The sequence below is a fragment of the Triturus cristatus genome, chromosome 4_1 (genome assembly GCF_964204655.1).
Source record: "Triturus cristatus chromosome 4_1, aTriCri1.1, whole genome shotgun sequence".
In the NCBI taxonomy this organism is placed as follows: domain Eukaryota; kingdom Metazoa; phylum Chordata; class Amphibia; order Caudata; family Salamandridae; genus Triturus; species Triturus cristatus.
This window is the reverse complement of record NC_140585.1, coordinates 407,380,240-407,391,582: the sequence shown is the minus strand read 5'-3', so window position 1 is coordinate 407,391,582 and position 11,343 is coordinate 407,380,240.

Below are 11,343 nucleotides of genomic sequence, written 5' to 3'. Positions count from 1 at the left end.
CGCGCTGTTATTGGACAAAAGATCGTACAGTTGCGGAAAGGACTAGAGGGTTGTAGTAAACGCAAAAATGTATTACCAAACGGAGGAAAAGAAGAAGAAATCCTTGTTCAGTAAAATTAAAAAGTGGTTCGACAAGGATAAGGACATAATAACTAGAGAAGGTGAATTGCTACCTCCGACAAGAACTCCTGCATCCTTCATGGTTGCGAAATATGTGTATCATACTTGTATCTGGTTAGACAATTGGGCTAAGTACACTAAAGAGGATGGTGTTTTAGCGTTCCCGGAACATGGTTCATTTAATCTGGCCGTGTTGAGAAATTTACGGGAAAAGATGATGTGTCTAGAGCCTAGACCAAGGCCGACACAGTTTGAGGCATTGGTGGAATGGGAAGATGAGGTGCATGAGCGAGAAAAGCAGAGGAGTGGAGGCAACTATAGGTATATTTTTGGGAGGAAATATGATTGTGAAACTCATCATGATCGAATGAGGAGATGGCGAGATGCTAGTATGACAGAGGGACTATATCCTATGAGAACTGTTGAGGAAACGGAAGGGAGGAAAGGTACGGAAAAGGTGCCTGATGCAGAATTGAGGAGGTATGGGACTAATGATTATGAGGATGAAGTCTTGGATGACATGATTTACAAGAGACCACCTCCATATAGACCAGAACCAGAAGAGAGGACACCAGTTACTACTCCCATAAGAGATACTTTGCGAATCGTTAAAACAGAAATTGCGACACCTGATTTGAAAAGTGGTAGCTCTTTCGCAGAAAGGGAAAGAGAGAGGGAGCGAGAGAGAGAGAGTGCAATCGGGGATGAGAAAACAAGAGAATTAGCAAGAACCACATCTGAGTTGACAGAGAAAATCAGGGAGTTGACGAAGAATCTAGAAGCTGTTACAGTGCCTGTGACAATCGGTCCAGTTATGCCTATCTTTGATAAGCAAAGAATGGGTGAAAATGGTTTGACAGTTCCATATGTAGGAAATGGATTAGTTGGTTCAGAGTCAGGAATGAGGACGGAAGGAAATCATTTGAGACAGTTGAGACATGACACATGTGGTGGAGAGTCAGATGTACAGCCTAATTCAGGATTGAATACTGGTTGTTTAGGAGGATCAATTTTGGAACCACAGAGGATGGCAGAACAAGTGGGTGCAGTGAAAAGGTCTACAGAAATAACGGCTGAGGATTTGAATGATTGGTTGAAGGTTCTTCAAAAGAAGGATAAAGATTCTCAGGCAATTGATGTAGCCAGGTTGCGTATAGAACTGGAGGAGCTTAGAGCGGGGACAATTCCTACAGAAATGTTGAAAAATCATCATGATGGAGAGTTGTTATTCATGTGTAAGAGTATCACGTGGAGGGCTAAGAGTACACATGACAGGTTAAAAGGAATAGCGAGTGAAATGGGGGTTGACATGGACAAGGTAAAAGCTTTACAGAAGCCTTACCAAGTGGACTTTTCGGATAAGGACATCGAGAATTTAAATGATGTTGGCAGAACAGGGCAGATTAAGGAAATGATTTCCTTAGTGCGAAAATGGGGTGATGTGGAAAAGTGGAAGGATAGGTGGTACAAGAAAAGAGAAGACTCAGTGGACAGGACTTACTCAGCATTTCCCATGAGAGAAAAAGAAAAAACAGTGGATGCTTATCCTATGAAAGAGATTCCTGGAGGAGGATATGTACATGTCCCATGGACTAGACAGGATATTTTGTCATTTACGAATGATTTTCCTCGACTGAGAGAAAAGCCCGTCGAGTGGTATAGGCAGGTAGACAGGTTTGTGAAATTGTCAAAGGTGCTGTGGATTGACCTGAATAGTCTGTTTGATATAATTGTTCCAGCAGACTTGTGGGCAGAATGTAAGATAGTTGTGGATTGGCCTGCTAAGGAGTACCCGAGGGATCAGAGAACAGGAGCTCCAGACCCGGAGGTTATGAAAAAGTACGAGCAGGTTATTGTGTTCCTGAAGAATAAGGTACCCCCTAAAGAGACAGCTTGGGTTAAGATAGATCGAACACATCAGGAAGCAAAGGAATCAGTTCATGCTTTCTATGAAAGGTTAATACTGGCTTTTAAACAGTTCAGTGGAGATGAACACCTGGGTGATAAGGATTTGAGTCATTTTGTATACAGATTTGTATATGGCTTGAGACCTGAAATCAGTGAAATGATTCGTGAGCAAACAGTTGATTGGCAAAGTAAGAAGATTGATGAGATCTTGAGACATGCGAAGTACTTCAGTGATGAAATTGAGGCGACACAAAGAAAGCTGAAGGAGAAAGCAATGTGGGCACAGGTGAAGGTTGCAGAAAGACAAGAAGCACAGCTGGTTGAACAAGCAAATAATCCAGGAAATAGGCCTAGATATGGAACAGGAAAAGGAAAAGGGAATTTAGAAGAGGCGAAAAAAAAGTTTCCGTGTCACAACTGTGGACAATTGGAGATCCGAGTGTACAAATCCACCATTAGTGAGTAATGAGAATAAATCTTTGAATCAGCAGGTGCAGAACGAGGGGTGTAATCATCAGCAGCAACAGCAGAAGGTTGTCAAGCAGCAGAGTCAAGAGCCAAAACCGCCCTTGCCACAGAATAGAGGGTCCCAGAAATATAACCAGGACTCAGGATTCTACAATGATGAGCAGGTAAACAAACAGAGATGTACTAACCCAGTACAGCAATACTGGTTAAAGAATGAGGGGAGTGAGTCTGAAGGGGATTATTGACGGTGCCGAAGAGAGGGGGAAGAGTGCATACTTAGAGCAACTCTAGAAATAGACCAGGCAGGACCATTTGTAGATGGGAAAATAAATGGGGAGAGTGTTACTTTTTTAGTAGACACAGGAGCGACAAGATCAACTGTCAGGTCAGCAGATATAAGAAATCTTCCTCTCTCGGACGAAGCAATCCAAGTGGTTGGTGTAGCTAATACACAGATTAAGACTCGTCTTACTGAACCAGTAAGGGTAAGACTAGGGAAATTTTCGGATATGCACAGATTTGTGGTGTGCGACACTAGTCCGGTGAATTTGTTAGGTAGGGACTTATTGTGTAAAATGAATTGCACAATTTTTTGTACTCCGGATGGAATAGCTTTTGAGACACCAGATGAGGATGTTTTGTACAGGATGACTCTAGATAATAGAGAAAGTGAGATTGTTGGAACATATGCTGTGTTTAATCCAGATGATTTGCCTCAAGAGTTGAGAAACACAGTAAAAGCAGTAGTTTGGGATTTTACTGGAGAAGATGTGGGATTGATGAATAATGTAGATCCAGTAAAAATTACAGTGAAAGAGGGAATCACTTACCCTAATATCCCACAGTACAGACTGACACCAGAGATAATTGAAGGAATAACACCTATAATTGACAAGATGATTCAGCAAGGTGTTTTGAGGGAGTTACTGAGTAGCCCATGTAATTCACCAATAATGGGGTTGAAGAAACCTAATGGGAAGTTCAGGATTGTACAGGATTTGAGAAAAGTTAACAAAATTGTGGTATCATGCTGTCCCATTGTGCCAAATCCATCAGTGATTTTGTATCAGATTCCTCATGATGGTGAATGGTACACAGTAATTGATTTGTGTCATGCTTTCTTTTCAATTCCATTGCATCATGATAGCCAGCCGATTTTTGCATTTCGGTTTGGACAGCGTATTTTGGCATGGTGCCGTATCCCACAGGGGTATACAGAGAGTCCTTCGATTTTCAATCAGTTGTTGAAAAAGTCTTTGGAGAGTCTGATCATGCCTGAAAGCTCAGTACTAGTACAATATATCGATGACCTACTTGTGGCATCAAAGACACGTGAAGCTTGTGAAGTGGATACCATAGCTTTACTGAATCATCTGGCAGATGGAGGGTTAAAGGTATCTCCAGCCAAATTGCAATTTTGCGAGAAAGAAGTACATTATCTTGGACACAATATTGAAAAAGGTCTGAGAAAAGTGACCATTGACAGGATCAAAATTATCAGAGGAATGAGAGCCCCAATGACCCAGACAGAGGTAAGAATGTTTCTGGGAATGGTGGGTTATTGTCGTCAGTGGATAAGTAACTTTTCCCTGATAGCAAAGCCACTGATTAAATTGACCAAGAGTGAGGTAAAAGACCCCTTGGAACTAAATGCAGAACAAATGGCAGCATTCGAAGAATTAAAGAGCAGATTATGTGAAGCTCCTGCTCTAGGAATGCCAGACTATGAGAAGGAGTTCGAGCTGTACTGTAGTGAGAGAAATGGATGTGCACTTTCAGTGTTAATTCAGAAACATGGACGTCTGAAGAGGCCAATTGCGTACTTCTCATCAACACTTGACCCAGTAGCTGTGGGTTTACCAGGTTGCCTGAAAGCAGTAGCTGCTACATGCAGAAGCTTGGAACAGAGTGAGGGTATAATAATGGGATATCCTGTAAGGGTATTTGTACCTCATGATGTGGCAATTCTTTTGACAAGAAGTAGAACTCAATATATGTCACATAGTCGGCTGACTAAATATGAGAAAATCATTCTGGGAGCATCAAATGTGACTCTTGAAAGATGTGTGAATGTGAATCCAGCGACACTCTTGCCAGATGCTGAAAATGTGAGTGTGAGAGATGATGTTGATCATGATTGCTTGGATGTGCTTGATTACTGTACAAAACCGAGACCAGACATAAGAGATTTGCCTCTACCTGAGAGTGATCATGTGTTGTTTGTGGATGGATCATGTCTGTGAACAGAGGAAGGTGTGCTGAGTGCACCATATGCAGTGTGCAAGGTTTCAGAAGTTATGGAAGCTTCATCTTTGAAAGGAGTTAGATCTGCTCAAGTAGCTGAATTGGTGGCATTGACAAAAGCTTGCAAAATTGGGAAGAATTTGAGAGTGACTGTGATGACTGATAGTCAGTACGGATTTGGAGTGGTTCATGATTTTGGCCAGCTTTGGCTACAGAGAGGTTTCTTGACTTCGAGTGGGACTCCTATAAAGAATCCTGAAGTGATTGGGAAATTGCTTGAGGTGATACAGCTGCCTAAAGAACTAGCGGTTGTAAAATGTGCTGCTCATGGACAGGGAGATGATTTTGTTACTCTTGGTAATCGCTTTGCAAATGACATAGCACAGTATTGTGCAAAGAACGATTAACAAGGGAAGAGAAAAGGAAATGTCTTTTTGTTCTGTGATGTTTACTAATGTCCTGGAAACATGGGATGAGGTGAAGCAGTTGCAGGATGAAGCAGAAGATGAGGAAATGAGAGATTGGATCAAAGCAGGGTGTGCTCCAAGGGAAAAAGATCATGTTTGGATCTATAGAGATGGAAGACCAGTTATGCCAAATTCCATGTTGTCAACAATGGCAAGAATGTATCATGGCCAGGGTCACCTGGGGAGGGATGCTATGATTAGGTCTTTTAAACAGACCTGGTACAATGCAAAGTTCAGGCTGATTGCAGAGAGCATCTGTCAAAGATGTTTGATTTGTCAGCAGTTCAATACTGGAAAGAAGACAGTGGTGAGCCTAGGAACAATAGGCAGAGAAGGAGGTCTTTTTACCAGAATGCAAATAGATTTCATTGAAATGCCACAGGTCAATAGATTGAGGTATGTTCTAGTGGTAGTCTGTTTGTTCTCAAGGTGGGTGGAAGCCTATCCGACTAGGAGAAATGATGGGATAACAGTGGCCAAGTTGCTGTTAAGAGAGTTGATTCCTAGGTACGGGTTCCTAGTGACAATTGAGTCAGACAGAGGGGGACACTTCTACAATGAGCTCATGGGTTTAATCTGTGAAGCATTGAGCATACAGCAGAAGCTACATTGTGCATACAGGCCAGAGGCTTCTGGCGTTGTTGAACAGATGAATGGCCTGATGTCTTGCCTCTAGTGCTAATGACTATTAGATCTACTCCAGATAGGACTACGGGGTTGAGTCCACATAAAATATTGATGGGGCGAGCAATGAGACATGCATTAGTGCCTGTCAACAAATTGATGACAATAACTGATGACATGATTTTGGATTACTGTAAAGGCCTGGCTGACGCAGTTCATTCTGTGTTTCACCAGGTTGGAGAAGACGCCACTACACTTGAAAAGAAGCAAGCCCATGATCTAAGTCCAGGGGACTGGGTAAGAATAAAAGTGCACAGAAGAAGAAATTGCTTGGTTCCAAGGTGGGGAAGGCCAAGACAAGTCATTCTAACTACGACGGCTGTGAAGTGTGCTGGAGTGAAGAACTGGGTTCATGCAAGTCATACTCTGAGAGTTCCGAATCCGAAAGATGGGACTGGTAAAGAGTACTTTGAAGAGTCAGATTCCAGTGATGATGCAGACACTGAAACAGTGAGAAGAAAAAAGAATCCTGAAAGGGGGGAAGGAGAAAAGGAGTCAGGTGATTCTTTTTTCTTACCAAGAGAGACTTCAAGAGGAACATTGAGAACCTCGGAGGAGAGTGCAGATTCTGGGAAAGTGCCTGAAGTTCCAACGAGCAGTGAAAGAGAAAGAAGAGAAAAGAGCAATTCCACAGAGACTACACCTGAGTCAGATGAGGAGATTGAGAATCCACCTGAGATAATTTCTGAGGAAGTAGGGTCAGAAGAAGATAGAGAGGGACAGATTGCGGAAGACCCCCGAGGAGGTGTAGGGAACATTCTTGATAAGCTAGGTGAAGGGACAAGTAGACAGCAAGAAGATTGCGTGTCGGAGACCCGAGGAGGGACAGCAGTAGGGAAATCTCAATCGGTGGAGAAGAAGACTGTGGAAAAAGAGAAAATCGTTGATGAACCAGAGGCAAATGAGACAGAATCAGATGAGAGTGAGAATGAGAAACCAGAGGGTCGAGTTCTGAGAAAGAGAACTTGGATTGGAGAAAGAAACAATAGAGAAGTGAGGCAGAAAAGGAGTGTAAAGGGAGATCTTTGGCCTAATAAGATAAAGAGGCTGAGGTATCGACTGACACGAGGGAATTCATCGAAAGCTGAACAGGTGAACGAAGTGTCAAGTCAAAATCAAGCAAAAGAGGAAGAACAAAAGAAATCAAAGGAACCAGAGGAGATCAAGAGAATCAGAAAGCCCAACCAGAAGTATAGGTCACCGGAATGGACGTATGTGGCACTGTCTGAAGAAGAAGAAGAGGCAGAGAATCAAGGAAATCCAGAGGGGACCTTACGGCGAGTGGTTGAGGAAGAGAAAACTGTTGGAATCCTGAAAGTTATCTTGACTGACATTGGAGGAGAGTCAGAGGCTCAGGATATTGAAGATCTGATACAATTTGATGTTGCTGAAGAAGAAGTGAAAAGTGATGAAAATCCAAATTGAGTGAACTGAAGGAGTCACTTGGAGAAGAGTGAAGAAGAAGAAAACTAAAAATTAGCTAGAGATTCAGTAGTGGAGTAGTAGAGGCTAAGTCAAAAGACGCTGCCAAAGTAATAAGATGGCTAACACAGGAAATAATCAAAGTAGATGTGCCTTCTTAAAAAGATGGTGTAGAATGTGCTGCTGCTGTACAGGATTATTAATGCTACTATGGAGTGTACTTGCTTTATTAGTTAATTTTAGAGTTACAATAGACACTTTTGGAATACATACTGAGAATATGACTAATATAGGGAAGAGTTCACAAAAAGTAGTGCCAACTAGAATTAGCAATATGTATATACATAAGGATAGGTCAATTAATGATTTTTCTAGTAATGTTTTTTCAAAATTGTTGTATGAATACGTAAAGACAATGGAAGTAAGGGATTGCTACGTCTGTATGCAATTGCCTGCATCTGTTTCAGAGGGAGTTACTTATCATCATCTTCCAGCTACGTATGGGATTTCGTGTAGTGTGTTGAGTAGTGTTTTTTATTTGTTAGGGAAAATAGATTATGAAATGTCTAATAAGGATAACATTTTTGGGCAATTGCCTATGAATGAGAAACTGAATCCTGCTAAAGAAGCTAACATTTTTGGTGAGATTTTTATTGAAACAGAAGAATTAACATTAGATTACATTTTTAGAAACAATTTAACTTGCAGTTTGAAAGAAGAAGAAAAAGCTTTCCTAGACATGGTGGAGAAAAGGAGAGTGAGCATGCATGAAAAGGCAGGAGGATATAAAATGAGTGAGACAGTATGGGACATTGAGATGGGAAAGGAGTTGAAAAATGGGGCCAGTCCAACTTTGGCTTTCGATGCACCACAGAAGGGTAAACTATGCATTACCAGAAGGAAATCCCAATATGATAATTATTTTGTTGGGACTAGTGAGTGTCATGATACATACTTTATTGCAACAGGATGGGGTTTCAAAGGAGGAGAAGATCCAGTTTTCCCGGGAGTGTATTATATTTGTGGGAATAGGGCTTATTACAGGTTGCCAGACCATTGGTATGGCACATGTTATGTTGGCCTGGTCTTCCCTAAGATTTTTCATATGGATAGAATAGAAGATGCAAAACAAATTAATTTACTATCACGCTTTAAGAGAGAAACTTGGTCAGAAATTGTAGGAGATATTTTTGGAGCTTTGATTCCAGCAGTGGAAATTTCATTAAATGCATATGGAATTCGGAAGCTGTCAACAGTGGTGGATCGCTTATCGACAAGCACCGCTGGAGGGTTTCTATTGGTAAATACAGAGATGAGTGCCTTACGCGCCATGTCTATGCAGAATCGACTTGCCCTTGATATTCTATTGGCAAAGGAGGGTGGAGTCTGTGGAATGCTGAAAGTTCAACATTGTTGCACTTACATTCCTGATGAAAGCAAAGATCTGAAGGTCTATATCAAAAATATTACTGATTTGCATGAAGAATTAGTACCACTGGAAGCTGAAAGTATCTGGACTAAAATGGCTAATAAGATGATTGCTGTTAAGAATTTTATTGCTAAGATAGGTAGTACCATTTTTGGTAAAATATTATTTCCATTGACATGTTTAATTGTTGCTTTATTGATTCTTAGATTAGGGTGTTTATGTTGTAGAAATAGGAGGAGTAAAAAGAAAATTGTAAAAGAAAATCTTAAAAAGAGGTCAAAAAGAGACCCGCAAGAAATAGAATTAGAAGAATTTAGAGAGAGCATGTACTTAGAAACTAGAAGGGATGATGAAAGAGAAACTGGTGTGTAGCATGAATGCAAAAAGACATTTGAATTTCTCCTAAGAAAAGGGGACTACATTTTTTGGGTTGGATTTTTGTGGTGATAATATATCACCAAAGGGGGGATTGCTGGAGCAGGGTTTTCTGTTCAAACCCGAACATCAGCTTATGTTTTTGTATGTCATAATTAAAATTACTAAAGAATAATAATTACTAGATATTAATTTTGTTGAAGTTTTCTGATTAATCAACCTTACTAATGAAAGAATTACACGTGGGAAAGCAATTGTATGGCTTAAATAATACGTGAACTAAGTTGGTGAGCTAATTAATAAAATACGTGTGGCTAAAGTGTTATTTGTTATATGTTTGCGCTTTGAAATAATATGCTTTAATGCTTTTTTGTGTTGCAGATGGCTAGATAATTACATACACATAAGGGTATTAGTGGGAATTAACACTGTATAATCAATACGATGTAGTAACGTTGTTTTGTGTTTCTTTTAATTAAGATTGTCCATTCTGGCCTAGTGAAAGATGGCCGATATTTACAGCCTGCATTTGAGTAAATGAAATACGAAGAGAGGCCTCGCTGAATATGGTTGAAAACCTGACCTCGGCCTCTGTCTGTATCAAAAGTTTCCGTGAGGAAAGCAGCTCTGGGCTCGTCGCCAGCTATCCTTGGGAGAGAACAGTAGCCACAATGAACATTTTGATAAACTTGCCGTGGCTTCACTATGATTCCGGAGAAGAGCATCTATGACTGTTGCAAATTTAGTTTGTGTTTCCTCTTCCGTGTTTTTATTTTTGAGATATTCGAGAGCGGAGACTTTTCTAAATGTTGCGAGCTAACATCCTTTCCTGCTCGCCCTGCTCAACGGACGTTTAGAGCTTGTTTGTAACTTTTAATGTGTAAGTTTTAGTATAAATATAACTAGATTAGAGAGGGTCTAAGGCCACTTCTTCCCGAACTTATGCTCGAGAGGATCGATGCTGATTGAGAGGACGGCGACTCAAGAGACTTTGAGAGACCTGTCCTGACCTAAAATACGACATTTAGCTAGAATAGGTAACTATGAGAATAATGATTTTGCTATTGAATGACTTTTCATTTGAACTAATTTAGATAAAGTAATTTCTTGTTTGAATTACAGTGTCGGGTGGTTATTTCTTTGTCAATTTATTGAGATCTCAAATGTGTTCTTTATTGTTCAAATCATGACTCGAGACAAATCAATTAGGTTGCATTGACCTCAGATTAGATGCAGATTGATTCAGGAGTTCTCTCATATATTCAGTGTGGATAGAGTATTAGAATGAATGTTGGTGTGATGGGCCCTAGCGTATGGTGAGTGAATGCGCGTATGACTGTGGAATTACTCTGTCCATGGAAGTAGGGAGAATTTATATGCTCTGATCTGCAGCAGCTGCACCCCAGGGGCTGATGGGGACAGGTGATAATGCCTGGACTGTGCAGGAGCAGCCCTTTCAGGTAAAAGCAGTGGGGAGGTGTGGGGGGGACTCGACAAATAACAAGGGAAAATTAAATAAACAATAACATTTCCCTTGTCGTCGCCTGTCGAGTTCCCCCCACCCCGCCCCACCGCCCTACCGATCTTACCTGCACCTGCCGCTCCTGGGACTGTGATCTCTCAGGGCTAACAGGAGATTAGAGATGAGATCTGTTTATTTGTTGAATCACAATCCAGGCTTTTGGAGAACATCAATGCCTCCATCACTTCCTTGGGTTCAGCCATATTGTCTGTGTTGTTCAAGACCCACCCAGGCCACTGTTATTGTGTCTTTCCTCCCTGTTTCCCCTGCTACCTCTTGACTCTTACCCCATGGGGTTTTACTATTCCCATGGGGTGTTTGCTCTTGCCTCGGCCAGAAAGAGTGCGAAGGATCTCAATATTGTCATCAAAGAGGACAGCGAGGATGACTAGTGACTGTGTCCCCCCCAAGCCTCAACAGTCATAGGAAAACTACATGTGGCTTGGGGGTGGGCATTTGTTTTAAAGTTAACCATGGACTATTATGTTAAGACAATGTTTTGGATGTGGACCACATTTTATTTATGCCCTTGTACATAGACTGGTTGACCTGAAGCTTCCTGAGGGGTTTTTATTACATTGCCCAACCCCTCCAAGTTCCCTTGCCCATTCTTCTAGAACATGGGTACTCACAAAATTTCTCTCGGGGGCCAAATTTACAGTGTGGTTTGTGGCCGAGGGCCGCACCGGTGGGGGCGGGGTCAG